General features: G+C 40.3%; 1 protein-coding gene across 1 annotated transcript in view; it reads left to right on the top strand.

The window, feature by feature from the left end:
• The first annotated feature begins 1,085 nt into the window (after nucleotides 1-1,085).
• Nucleotides 1,086-14,412, top strand: part of LOC108044044 (octopamine receptor beta-2R) — a 48,042-nt gene continuing 34,715 nt past the window's right edge. Inside the window, exon 1 of the mRNA XM_044456837.1 lies at nucleotides 1,086-2,062. The gene's annotated coding sequence lies outside the window, so the exon portion shown is untranslated. The remainder of the gene's footprint in view (nucleotides 2,063-14,412) is intronic.

Genomic DNA, 14,412 nt, shown 5'->3' with positions numbered 1-14,412 from the left:
GAATATTCGTAAGGCCGCTGGCATTCGCAGTCGCAGTCGCATGCTGAGAGGAAATAGGCGCGCTACAGATTCCGGATACAAGTCCCAGAGAAGGGTGCAAAAAAAGAAAAGAATCGGGGGAAGAAGTAGGCAGCAGCGAATTAATGAATATAGCTGGAGATTACAAACGCATTGATTGCGACGGCAACGGTACGGATGAATTTCGCTCAAAGTCGCGCGCGCGTGCCATTGCGTATACGCAGCGGGGGCCGTCGGTCTGGCCGTCTTGCTGCGTGACATTGTGCGCTCGCTTCCGCTGGGCCGCCAAATGCATTTTGCAGTTAATTTAAGAATATCTTGTGCGAAATTCAAATGAAAACAAAAAAAAAGTGAGCAGCCTCGCGGAAAATATATTTTGAAAATATTGCATCTGCTCTTGTCTCTTGCCCTTGTGTTTTGCGCTTTGGTTGTCGTTTAGTTTTTGGTTTCGTTTCTGTGATTATTTTGTGCAATTAATAAAATGTTGTCGCGCAAATGTAAAACAAACAAATGCCACCCGTCGCACGTTCGTTTAGTTTTACATGCCAAACAGCCAAAGGAGAAATATATGCGAAAAAAAACAAGCTAAGCGAAATGCAGTGAAAAATGCACAAACCCTAATCGCAATCACCAGAGTTATTTGTTATGTGCCCTGTGCAAATGCAACAATCGAGCTCAACAACGCTGGCGGGGGAAATATAACTAGAAGCGGTGGCAATGGCGATAGCGATAACATAAATAAGAACTGCCAAAGCGAATCACCGACGGCAGAGCCACTCATCAGGCCCGAGAACGTTGTCTCTGAGCCAAGTCCCACAGCCGAACACACACTGGTAATGCCAAGTGCCCCGGGCACTGCAATCAAAGTTGGTGAAAAAGGGGGTGAGGGGTATAAAATACACATAAAAAAATATCATCATCGATGATCGATGGTCCATTAATATTTTCAAAGAAAACTTGATCTTAGATTTTAATGATTTATATAAATAAAAATATAAATAAAGTTGTTCATTCAAATTCATATTTTTCATATTAATAAACTTGTCCAATCAAATTAATATTTTGCACATTAATACTGTAGTGGTATTCCTGTTTTTACTCTCAATTTTTTATAAATTAAATTTTAGTTCTTCACTTTTGGCTACTTCATATCTTACATCGTTAATGTGTATACATAAATGCTCAATTTAAAAATATTTGCCCCCAGGAAATTACAATTTGAACCGCTAAATATTAATTAAAAAGTCATTTAAATGCGTCTACCGGAACATACCTGTAAAATATGTATAGTTTTGTAATAATTATAATAATGATAATAAGTACTCATAATAACTATGATGTATATCAGGTATTATACGGTGATTTAATGGTATTTTCAATGTTGTCACTAATTTTTTAGACGGAATTAAACATATTAATGCACATATAGCTTGATAAAAAGCCTTAACATTCGGATAATGTGTATTTTTTAGTGTATTTCAAAGGGAAGTGTTGATATTGCCGCTGCTCAGCCGCAGTCGCAGCTCAGTCGCAAGTGAGTCGGTATAGAAATCGTCATCTCATAACGACTTAAGCTGCTCGGCACGCAACATGACCGGGCTGAGCAGCATAGTCAGCATTTCTGCACCTCCCAGAATCCAGAAACCAGCACCCAGCCACCCCCTTTTCCACCCACTGCCAATGCCCCTGGGGTCACACACACTTAAAGCCACAACAAACGCATCCGCAGAATCTTGGGGGGCGACGACGATGATGATGATGACAATGGGCGGATGATGGCAAAGTCATTCCTTTAAAGGCTGCCTCTCAGTCGTTCTGTGTGCTCTGAGTGATTTTGTTTGCCAGTGCCGTCTATTTATTTTCTATTTATTCGATTTGCATTTCCACTCTTCGGAGCCGAAAACTCTCAAGATTTCAAATGCAAATTCAGTTTCCCCTAAGTCATTCCGAATATCTCTGTGTATTTTGTTCGGCTGTTGACTTGGCTTTTTGCCCCTTGACAGCTCTTTGGCAACGAGAATCTGCGACATCCAATCCCTAAATGGTGAGTATCAAACTAAATAATATTTGATATTAATTAACAATGAATTGAGTATTTGTCGTACTTCGAATGTGTACTGTTTGCCCCATTGGTTTGCTATGTGCCAGACAAAACGGGCCCAGTGTTTGCTCAATAATCTCGCAATCAGCTTATACTAAAACCAATCTACAGCCTCCATAAATTAAATACAGTACGCTTCACTGATAAAAGACAGTTTATGTCCAGAGCTCAGCAAACGTAAAGATTTAAGCTGATTCAATAAGGCGGTTTTCCGACTTGAGTTAGTTTAACAGAGGGTTATTATATTCCAATCTGATTGATTGCGGAGTAGAGTCATTAGCGGTATTGAAGGTGATAACCAATCGTTAATTATAGCTTACATGTGGCAATCATCTTTATCTCGAATTAATTACATGATCTAAAGTCCGTTTAAGTACTTTAAATCAAACTTTAACTACTCGAAGTTTTCTCTTTAACAGGAAAACATTAAGATTTTCTAACCAGTTAGCTAAATTTGAAATATGAATAGCGTTATTGAACAATATGAACCATTTAACAATGTTTAGTGCGAACAAGTTCCATAAATCAATATAATTAAAATGTAATTTAACCTTTGTTGGAAATAAAATCAGGTAGTTCTTTAGTACTGTCTTAAAAAATTCAATTTAATATGCGAGACAGTCACTGTACTTCAAATCGAATGCCAATTTCATATTATTTTTGTTTATAATCAGTACTGCTTATCAAAACGAATGTTTCGAATGGCCTTTTATATTGCAGGCAGTCATAATGAACCTCATTCAACAGAAATGCTATCACTGCGAATTAAGACCCAAATTCGCATTCAACTTCAATGGCCAAAAACGGAAGTGCAAAATGGCGGGCTAAAGTGCGTCAAATGCAGGCATTAATGCAATTGTAATTTTGCTGGCGGCCCCGTTGAAAACGCATTTTAAATGAGATTACACATTGGCGAGCGGCCACGCCTAGTTCTGTGGTGCAGGGTGGGCGTTGGTGGGTGGGCTTGGCTCATTAATTATGATACTTTGAGCTTCAAGTGGCGAGGCTGGCTTGCGGCATGTATCGGAAATACACGTTAAATCGGCAAATAACCGCAGGCGGATCGAACATACAGCCGCCCTCACCGCGCATACTTAATGACACGGGGGATGACAGAGAGAGTTGACGACAGGTGTTTAAAACTTTTCCTTAAATCGACTCCTCGGGGGAAAAGCGGAGATGCTTAGCTATGTGTTTGCCCGGCAACGAATCTGAGGCGTTGTCGGCATTTTCCTGCTCAATCAACTTCAATCAAGCAGGAATTTTCAATGTAATTTGTGGTTTCAAAAGCGCTGCCACGCCGAAGATGTTCGTGGCTGTGTCAAAGGCGGCCCTTGAGTGTGTAGAAAAGCAGAAAATTATCGACAAGGCCCACAGCATTCACAATACAAAGACCTACGAACTGGAGAGCTTACAGTCTATCGACTGGGAGATACCTAGTAGCCAATGCACAGAAATTAATTATTACGTTAAGCTTTATACTCAGTTTAATACATATATTAACGGAATGAAAATTCCCTCACAAAATATAGCTAATGATCATTGTATACAATGACATTTTATTCAGGGAAATAACTTTGAATGGTCATAGTTTAATAAAAATACTTTGTACACTTACGAAATCCATCGAAAACACTTTTCTTTTATTTATGGTCTCCAACATCAGCTTCTTAGACACCTTTGGCTATAAAAAGCTCAACTATTTGTACATACACGTTTTATGGATTTCCCAACACGCATATACCCTTAAGTTCTAGGAGTAAGAGGTACACAGAACACCCGCACCAATACGCACACAAAGAGCAATGAAAGTTGGCGCCGTGGAACAAATGAAGCAGTGTGAAAATCTTGTGTTGGGACCGCTCTCCTTCCGCTTGATTTGATGGCCTCTGGGCTGCTTCTCGTTTTCCCAACTTCGAATTACAGCGAAAAGGAACGGCACCCGAGGAGCAGAAGGGCAGAAACAAAGACGGCCGAGAAAGGAAGGAAATGCCCGCCGTCTGTCCGCTTGATTAGAAAAGCTGCAAGCGATAAGGAGGCGCTGAAAGAAAAGCGCAAAAATAAAATAGAATTCTAATTGAATTTTATATACACAGATTCATGTTCTCCCTCGGCCGTTTTCCCTTTTTTAATTCGCACTTGGACTGGACTGGACTGGATTGGACTACTCTCCACTGCACTGCCCGCAGCAAAGTGTCCGTTTGATGTCCTTCCCAAGTCGCCGAGTCCTGATTTATTGGCCTGCACAGGCGAAGGCGCTGCGCTTTTAGGGCTCCGACTTGTCCAGCGTTTTTAATTGCCTGTCAGTCGTCGTCGCCCGTTCTGTTCAGCATATCAGAGAGCAGCAACAGCGGTCCAAGAATTAAAACTCCGTCCAGACAGCGGCTTAAACAGACACTTTGGCACAGTGTGTGGGAAACATGTAAAGCATTTGGTTAGAAAGTGTCCAAACTTGGCAGAGACAGTGGTGTGTTCTCTACAGCCACAGCAGAAAGCAGTCAGCCATTTAAATATATAGCATGGAATTTAAAATAATAGAATCCCAAGCCCAAACTTTGAATCTCCTAGCAGATTTATTATTCCCATTGCAGCTAATATTTTTTAACATATTTGGCCAACGATTTTTCATTTATTTTGGTTTTGTTGAGGCATAATTGCACACTTTTTTATGTCAGAGCAATACAACGATAGTTTTAGCAAGGCTTTAATGTGCACTTTAAGAATTAAAATCAGATTTTGTTTAAACCTCAAGATACATATTGAACACCACAAATGAATGGTATTATTTCCTGAGCAGTATTAAACCCTCGTCTAACTTTTGCCGAAAACTAAATACCCTCTGCAGGGGTGTAAAAATAAATAAATATATTTTTACTTGTGGTGAGAGCATCAAAGTTTGAAGTGTCGAGCACTGAGGCAACCACAACAACCGTATCCGAAACATGCCCCGTAAAACCGAAAGGCAAGAAAGTGGGAAAAACTTGACACAGTTGTCGCTCACCCACACACCACCACCGGCAGTCTTTTCTGAAGAGCAAAAAAAAAGGAAAAATTAACGAGACAAAACAAATCAAATATTTAAAGCTCAGTGAAGCGCAAGCTTTGACACATGTTAATCGCATGACGGGGCTGGAAGGCAGGAAACTTTGATCGCAAGAAGATAAACGGCGAGGGCCCTAGTTGCAGCGACTAACTAACATTATCTGATGACCACATTCAGATCCAGTTACCCACCCGCCGCTGCGGTTGGGGCCCAGTCAAGATAACCCTTTGTTCTGGTCTTGGCCTCGGCTCTGTGGTTTCCCCATTGCGCGACGCAATTAATGGCCCACTGTGGCACCGAACGCAGAGATCTGTCCGGATAGGATAGTGGGCAGAGGGGGGATTGGGGGATTGGGTGGTGGTACTGCCAATATTTCACTCACGCTGTGTGCGCCTGTACTTGAGGGCTGAACTGTCTGCTTAATTCGGGCCAGAACCCTTTTTCGGAGGTGGCTGCCTGGCACTCAGCGGGAGATAAGCGAAGAAAGGAAGCAAATGGAAAATAGTTGAAAAAGTATGCAAATGAGGAGGGGACGGAAGAATAACACGACAGGCTCAACACCTGAGCATTGAGCAGTAAATGCGCTTTGCCTCGCCATTCCTTTTGCCTGCCGTCGGCCTGTCAATAAAAATACACAAAAATACACACGGACTGCCTAAAAGCCAAGTTGAATATGCCCTGGCAGAAAGGATTTGGCAATGAAAAGCAAACAAAAAGCGCACAAGCTGGGAAGTGAACTTTTTCCAAAACCAGCTTACAAACAGATAGAGCGGTAAGGCGGGGTGGTGGGGATTTGGGAAAACAGTGCGTATGCGTGATAGATTTTCAGTTCTGCCTCGCTTGACAAAAAAAATAAACACAGAGAGAAGTAAAGGATAACCGGCTTAGCACACTAAGGCAATCCTCCACAAGGGAAGTCAATTAGAGCAGTCCGACTGTCCGTGTCAAAGGTCCGGCTTAAAAAAGTTCATTTCATAATTTATACAGTCTGCAGATTTCAATTTAAAACTCCGCATTCCGGGCCAAGTGAGTGTTATGCTAATGAAAACGAAAATGAAAGCAAACAAATCGCGCTGGAATGGCGCAAGGAAGTGAATTAAAAATTAAAGCCAAAGCTGCAGCAGAAGTCGCAAATGCAAATAAATGGAAATAAAAATGAAAATCAGAATGAAAATAAAGAAGCGATGGGAAAACAAGCAGGCGCTGTCTGCAACTGAAGAAATCGCTCAAGTTTTAATTAGTTTGCCATGCAACCGCATTACTGGCGAGGGGCGGCAAGGCGGTGGGCGTGGCTGGGCCTGTTATAATTTAAGTTTTCGCTGTTTGCATGGTTACATATTTCGCTTAGACCGCGCTGCGCTGTCAAAGTTCAAAAGGCCAAATGGGAAGCTCCAATAATTTTTCCAGCATTGAGCAAACAAGCGAGCAAACTAATCAACGCGGGGTGTTGGGACTCGCAGGAAGATGGGGCACATTTGAATTGCACTAAATTCTTAATTGACTTTGCACAGCAGCCGAGTCAGCATCTGCAACAGCAATAACGAAATCAAATTAATTGAATATTACGCATTCGCCATGTTTGCACTGTAATAATTTCCATTTGCAGCCGGCCGAGTGCCATATAACCACTCATCATCAAGTGCCCGTGCATATATTCACACTTGACTGGCCGGGTTTGAATGCACTATAAATCGAAAGTATTTGTGCAAAAACACATTTGTGTTCCAGTGTGAGGGACTCCACTTAAGCTTATTTTCAAAAGGATTTGCCAAATAGTATATGCGTAATTAATTCATGACCTAATTTGATGCGCGATTCGGCACTTAAATATGAAATAGTAATAATACTGAACAATAACATCTTATGAAGCTCATAAAATCTGTGCACTATATGTGATTTTTTTTCAAAAATGTAGAATGCTTTATTATAAAATGGACTAATTAGGTATAAGCTTGGCCAATTTAAAAAGAACATATAAATTAAAAAGCTGTAAAAATTATTTAAACGAACTTACATTTTGAACGTTGACTCGTACTCTTTTGCATTTAAGGGGGTATATACCTTTTTTTGTCGAAAAAAATAGGAAAGTTTGGTTTTTTTTTTGTATGTAACAATTTTTTTATTTAATGAATGATTATATTTTCTGAAAGTTTAGATTCTTGACAATATTTATGCAAAAATGTGTGAACAAATATTTAATAGTTTTTAAGGGGTGTCTGTTTTTCTTAAACGCCTTTTTTTGGAAGAGCCTTGCGGTGATAATTCCCCAGGACGAACGGGTCAACTTAAACCGTAAAAATAAAAATATTTCATTAGTTTAGAGTAATATGCTGTACTTGAACGAACGGTTTTAAAAATGTTTTTTTTGTTGTGCTTACGGGAACGTTTTATGCAAAAAATTAAGTTTTTGGACGCTAGAATTCCTACAAAAGTATCTATTTCGGCGAAATAAAAATTTGTACATGAAAAATCGATCGTTCAAGTACTCATAAAATTCATTACAAACATTTAAAAAAAATTTGAAGAAAATCGGTTCAGTAGTTTTTCGCCAATCCATATCACCGCAAAGTCATTTTCAAAAAACATCATTTCAAGATATTTGCGTTTAAAGTGTCAAGTTTGGGTTTGGGCGGGGCCGAGGCGCGCGGCTAGGAGCGCTGTAACTTTCTTTCTACTGCTCAAATCTCTATGAAAATTTGGGGAAATGTTTTCAAGAAGTGGTTCTTTAAGATAAAGCAAAAACAATTTTTTTGATTTTTTGAAAATGAAATAAATATGTTAAAAGGTCATAGATAGAGATAACTACCTAAATATTTGAATAGGCAATTTTTCTGAACTATTTCAGAAGTGTTCAGTGCGAGCACGTACAATGTTATGTTTGCACTTAAACTTGTAATAAAACAAATATCTGACCGCCTTCCTGGATGGCCTGCTTTGTCGGCCACTCACTTAGCCAATCAACGTCGGTTTTTGTCACACCCGCATTTGTGATCCCATTCACTTCAGCATTTAACATTCACTTGATTCAGTGTCTTGGAACTTTTCTGGCTTCACAGCCGCTCATCAATCGTTCATTCATACCCAACGCGTATGGCTAATCGTCTTTATTTGTTTCCATTAAGCTGCAATAGAAGCCAGAGTGCCTGTACACAAATCAATTTTTGTGTTTATTAACCCTGTCCATGCCAAATGTCTCGTACATTAGACAAGAGGGCAAAAATAGCAAAACAGATCCATATACGAAATACGACGGCAAACAATATTTTAGTATGCCTGACCAGCGGCGGACACAGATGAATTTTATGGCCAATTATCTATTCTATGGGCCCCCATTAATGGTTGAATCGAATTTTCAATTGGAACGTAGTGCCACGCGGGGCAAGAGGACAGGGTGTTCGCCGCTTTGTTTGTTTACTGTTGTTTACTGGGTGTGAAGTGTTTTGATTTGCTTGCCAGATTATAATAAAATTGGGCTCTCCACTTTGTAATGCCAAGATTATTCGACGGCACGACGGCAGCTTAGTGGGGTTTTAGTGTTCATGGCGTGCGCCACCGCTGTTATGTGTGTTTAGTTATGGTTTGTAATTGCGATTGCACTTGTTGGGTCTCTTTATGGTTTGATGACCAACGTTTTACGACTACGGCATATTACGTTTAATTGACAGATGCCGTAGCCACACGATTTATGGCCACTGTACAAGTATAAGTGAAAACGAAATCCCCCGGGATGCACGACAAATATTGTGTCTTCTGTGACGCTCAATAATAAACATAAAATTAATCATTAATTTCTGTATGCGTATTTTTGCCAGTTTATTTGCGAAGTGCAAACCGCAAACAGTTTTCAGCCGACCGGCTTCATAAATATTAATGCAGCACATTTACCTTATCCGCACGTATCGGATTCGATATACTCTGGGAACAAAGATATGCTAATTGAGGGAATTCTATTGTGGCGAACCCATATGGGCCTGATATCGGATAAGCGCTGTTCTGATCTCATTTGATGATATCACGGTCGCGCTGGCACGGAAATATTAACTATCCATAGGTAATAATGGGAATTTGCTGCGTTCACAGGCATTCGGTATTTGGACAGGGCGTATGCGTTATTTTCAGTTGGACAGCCTTTTTGTAGGACTTACCCCCGGCTGATATGAATGCGATGGCAATTAAGACGTGATGGAATTTTCATTTTCATCAATTAATTTCATTTCATTTACTGGCCCACATGAGTCAGCTGCACATAGCCATAAAACATTTTTTATCCCATACGCGGCTGCTGTCAAAAAGTTGGCTATTAAAATTAAACTCGTTCACTTTTTATTAGCAATAAAATAACTGAAAAAAAGAGTGCTTCGCGGAAATTGCAAGTGTGCGAGTGTATGAGTTATGGCCTTTTATTGAATTGAATTAGCTTGAAGCGCCCGAGGCATCCATCACCGTTGATTTGCCTTTATGATCCGAGAAGCACTAATCCGGACACTTGAATGGGTCAGTGGCAATACTCCAGTAGCTCATTCACTAATTCCCCAGCTTTGCTCAAAGCGGGGTCAACTCTCGACGACCGGAGCAGCCACTTCTCTATTAATAAGTGCATTTGTAATGGTTACGACTGCGACTGCGACTACGTGAGCGACGCCAAACGCGAGCGCCTCATGAGCACGTATTTTAAATTGAAATTCATATCATAGCTGCCTCTGTTCGTCTCAGTCATCGTGGCTCTATAGGGTCCAAATGTCTAATGTCTATATGTCTGGGTGTACTTGTATTGCCGCAATGCTCGAGTGTGTACTTAGAATATTTCTTTTGTGCCCGCTTCATAAACAATTATGCATTAAGTCGGTGGCGTTCCGGCATGTAAAGTGTGAATAAGTACCGCTGGTTCAGGCAAACATCAGAAACTTACAACACACCGACAAAAATGTAGAGCAAACATTAAACAAATATTTCTAGAGACGCATAAGATTGCCATCATATCATTTTGTTGTGTCTCCATATTAAAGGTTTTCCGAAAAAGAGCTAAGATGATATAATGTTAAAAGTTTAAATGTTATAAGAAACATCTTGTTGTCTAGCACACTAACTAACTATTTTATATCTTCTCGTGTGTGTTATTTTGCTTTAAACATTGTACATTACAAAATATGAATTCCGGCATTATAAAAAACCAAATTTGTAAAGGGTATTTTTAAACCGTTTTTTTAATGCTTATAGAAGAACATATTTTTTAAAGGATAGGCTGAAATTAGAACCAATTCATTTTCAAAATTACAATTTCATGCTTCAAAAATGGAATGTTTCTACATCTAATGACTCTTTTATATTTTCTTAACAGCCGTGCCCAAGAAATATCATAAGGTATTATTGCCCTATTTAATCTTTTTTTTTCTGTGCAGTATTTCGTAATACACTCCTACCTCCAGGTGGTTTTCCAGCGGTTCTCCGTTCCACTTTTGGCACTCGATTGAGTGAGTCAACAAGGCCATGCCCTGCCATCCATCGGCGGATTTTCAATGATTTATTTTCATTCAATTTGAGAACACCAGAAACAATCTCTGGCCGGTGGCGTTGTTCGTTTTAAAAATACTTACACATGCTTATATATACACATTTCGGTATTTTTATTTCGTTTAATTGTTGCTGGCCGCGCTGCTCTTGTTAAATGCTTTTATTTCGAATCGTTCAAGTTCACGGCCCCCGAGAGATGTGTATAAAAAGCAGCTTCCTCACTCTGCCCGACTGCAGTGCTCTTTGATATTGCCACTGCTATTGTTATTGCCCATTTGGCTGTTGTTGTTTTTCAATTAACAAAATTGTATTTTTGTCTGGGTCCCACGTTGCCGCACCAGCTGACGAAAACTAATTCCGCTCTAGCCGAATCATTGGGTTTTGGCCTAATGAAATGGCCCGCCGTTAGCTGACAATTGACGCCCGAATCGATGTTCAATCGATGTCCGGACTCATCCCAGTTGCAAGTGCCCCGCAGGTGTGCTGCCTCTGACATTGATGACGGCCCAGAAATGACTGGAGCTGTGCTTTTGACTGGCGATTGTCCGTCCACCCATGTAAATTTAATGTGAGTCCCCGCCAGACCGCCAGAGTGGGCCAAATGCAATGGGCTCCGGCCCCCGGACACGGTTCAATTCAACGCCCACGTGCCAATTCAAAAGTGCTGCTCACTGCTCAGTGTTCAACGGGCAAGGAGAGTGGGTGCAATTGGGTGAAAGTGGGTGGGACTGGGATGGACTGCAATCAGGGCCTTGTCTGGCCCCATCAGTCGAGCAATCAATTAAGCCACTGCAAACAAGTCAACCCCGGCAACAAACATTCACGGCTGCCAGGGCAGAAGCCCCTATTCCCCATTACCCATTCCCCATTACCCATTACCCATCTCCTATTTCCCATCCCCTATTCCTCACCAGATCTCGTCATGCCGGCATGCGAACCTTTTGGCGGGCAGCGGTTTTTACGTCTCCGGTTCTAATTAGACTTAGTCGCAGGTACTCTGGCATTGAGCGTTGATTTATCTGAAATGAGCTTGGTTTTTGTTTGGATTCCCACAGACAATCGACGACAGAGCTGGTTGTAAATTATGGGGTTCGCTTCTTTACTTTTTTTAAGCTTTTCTTAGATTTTAGCTATTGACTTCACGAGTCGGAGACTTCTAGTTTATAAACAAAAACTAACAATAATATTTTTCAACGTTTTTTTGTACCCTAAATATTCGATGGCAGACGACTTTATCATGAGTTTGTAGCATGAATTCAATTTAATCCAACATTAAAATATAAGTACACTTTAAAAAGCATTAATTATTTGAAGAACGTGAATCATTCCTATACGATTTCACACTTCGAAACAACAAAAGGCAATGTTTTATTGAGCATCAAGATTTCCTAATTTAATACCTGTCGCTGTTGATTTATGAACAATAGCGTGCTGAAACGTTTGGCTCCCCATTATGAGATTGAAATCTTTTTGTGTCCATTCATTTTCCCGTTCCCGATATGTGCAATTTTCTCTGTGTACACTATCATATCAACCCAACCAACCAAACGATTGGCTGGCAATGACTAACAGTTTTACCAATTGTTTGTGGGGCAGCCGGCTTGGCTGAGAAATCTTCCGAACACAGCAATGCAATTAGCATACAAATCACGTAGCGCTCTCAGAGTGCAATAATATTCGTATTAATAATTTTAATGTTAGAGCTGTTAGTTATTGCAGTTTCCAGCATTTGATGGTGCTGTTGCCATTAAGCAGAAGCTCAAGTCGAAGGGGCTCCCATCAAGGCCACTTTCATTCATTAGTCGGAGTTGGGATGCAGGCGTTTCAAATGACTCAGCTGGTTTCATAAGCAAATGGTTACACAAATTGAATGTGGCTAATTACCACAACATTCCAGCACTCTGGGTGCAAAAAAAAACCACATCATTATAATAACAAAGGAAGGTGCTATTTCTCAACCCACTTTAAAAGAACTGTCGTGGGAGTTTACTCTGATAAATGAACATATTACACATCCAAGTTAAATAATAATAAGATTCCATTATACGTTTGTCTGATTATAAATAGTTATCATATGGACTATAAATTCCAAATTGAATATTGAGCCATAGTTTATAATATCTTTGGAAATAATACTGTAAGCTCTGGGTATCATTTGAGTATTTTTAATTAAATAAAAAAATCAAATTTAAACAAAATGATATAGCATTGCGCTACCATTAAGCCAGATGTTCCTCCTGTGACAGGGTAAAGACTTTAATTGCTGGCGGGATTTGTCTGGAGATGACGAGTTGCTCCCTGGAAAATCCGCTCACTTTACGGGTGTTTAGCGAAAGGTTTACACAAATTCCAGGGGTCTAACGAGCTGTGGCTCTTCTTATCAACCCTCGACACGAGAAACTCATTAAGATGCGACCCCCTTAAAGCTGAGAAGATGAATGCGAACGTAAATTTTCAAATTTGTCTAGATGTAACAACTAATAAATGTTTGGCCCTACCGGCTGACGACTTGTGGGTGACGTGGCCACCACCCACCCTATCCCCCCCGCCCAAGCGACCTTGGCAGACGCCCCACAAAACCCACAAGCAGCTGTTTGTGTGTGTGTCGGTAATCAAATTAAAGTTTCGTGTGACCGCATCCGACCCTCGTTGATGCTGCAATTAGTTTGATGGGCAAAGATTGCAGGAGCCATTGGCAAGTGGAAAATTGAAATTGAATTATGCCACGCTCGTGCTGAAACTGATGTGCAAAATGAGTTAAACGAATGGCAACGAGCAGCCAGCATTAATTAGTTGCATTCCAGTTCTAATGGAAAGTTAAACGAATTCCGTAGGGCTTTGAATAAGTGCCATTAGCACACCTCGCATCGGTGACAAGTCTCTCATTTCGATTTTCATCCCGGCATCCAAAGCACTAAATCTGCTAATTGCTGCAAACAAGTCAAACCGCAGAGGTAAACAAAAATAGTGCAAAACGGCAAAGCCTCCGGGTAAAATGCAAACAATTCGGACCGAGAGCAAAGGAATGCTGCAGTTTATGTTGGCCAGCTGAATGTCAACAATGTCTACGCCAGAGACCAAAGCAAATAGGAACCGGGGTCAAAGGAGCTCCGTGGTTTATGTTGGGTGACAAGTTTCCCATGCAGTCGATACGATACACACATCCCTGCACAAACAGAGGAATCAAAAGAGTCCGCCCACACCTGGCGTCCTCTAATCAGAGGAACACATGTTACATGTGTAAGCCGAAAGGCTGAAAGATCAATAAATAAGCCATTCGCCAGAATGAGCCAAAAGTTTTATTTAAAGATAGCTAAAATTAAAACCGCACATAATTTATTGCGATGCCAACCCGTTGATGCCCCGCCTGCGGGTGGCACACAAATATGGGAACGGGAGCTAATTTTTGCAATTACAAATTGAAAATATTATGTATGTCAACAGATAACCAAATGCGCAGGGTGCATTAAACAAAAATGAATAATTTAAACTAGTAGCAAGTCAAAATGTTTTTTTTTAACACACCATACGTATGAGTTGAATATTTTATTATGAATATTCGTAGCGAGCTGCAAATAATTCACACTTAGCATATGTCTTTTGTTATTAAAAATGTATATATATATATATATATAGCTTGTGTTTTATATTTTTGAAATACCTGAAATATAGCTGCATTTAATACCTATATTTATTCTTTGTGGAGAACTTTTTAATTTTAAATCCCAAGCACATTTCC

This window comes from Drosophila rhopaloa, unplaced genomic scaffold, assembly GCF_018152115.1.
Source record: "Drosophila rhopaloa isolate 14029-0021.01 unplaced genomic scaffold, ASM1815211v1 contig_155, whole genome shotgun sequence".
Taxonomy (NCBI): Eukaryota; Metazoa; Arthropoda; class Insecta; order Diptera; family Drosophilidae; genus Drosophila; species Drosophila rhopaloa.
This window is presented reverse-complemented; position numbering and strand designations above follow the sequence as displayed.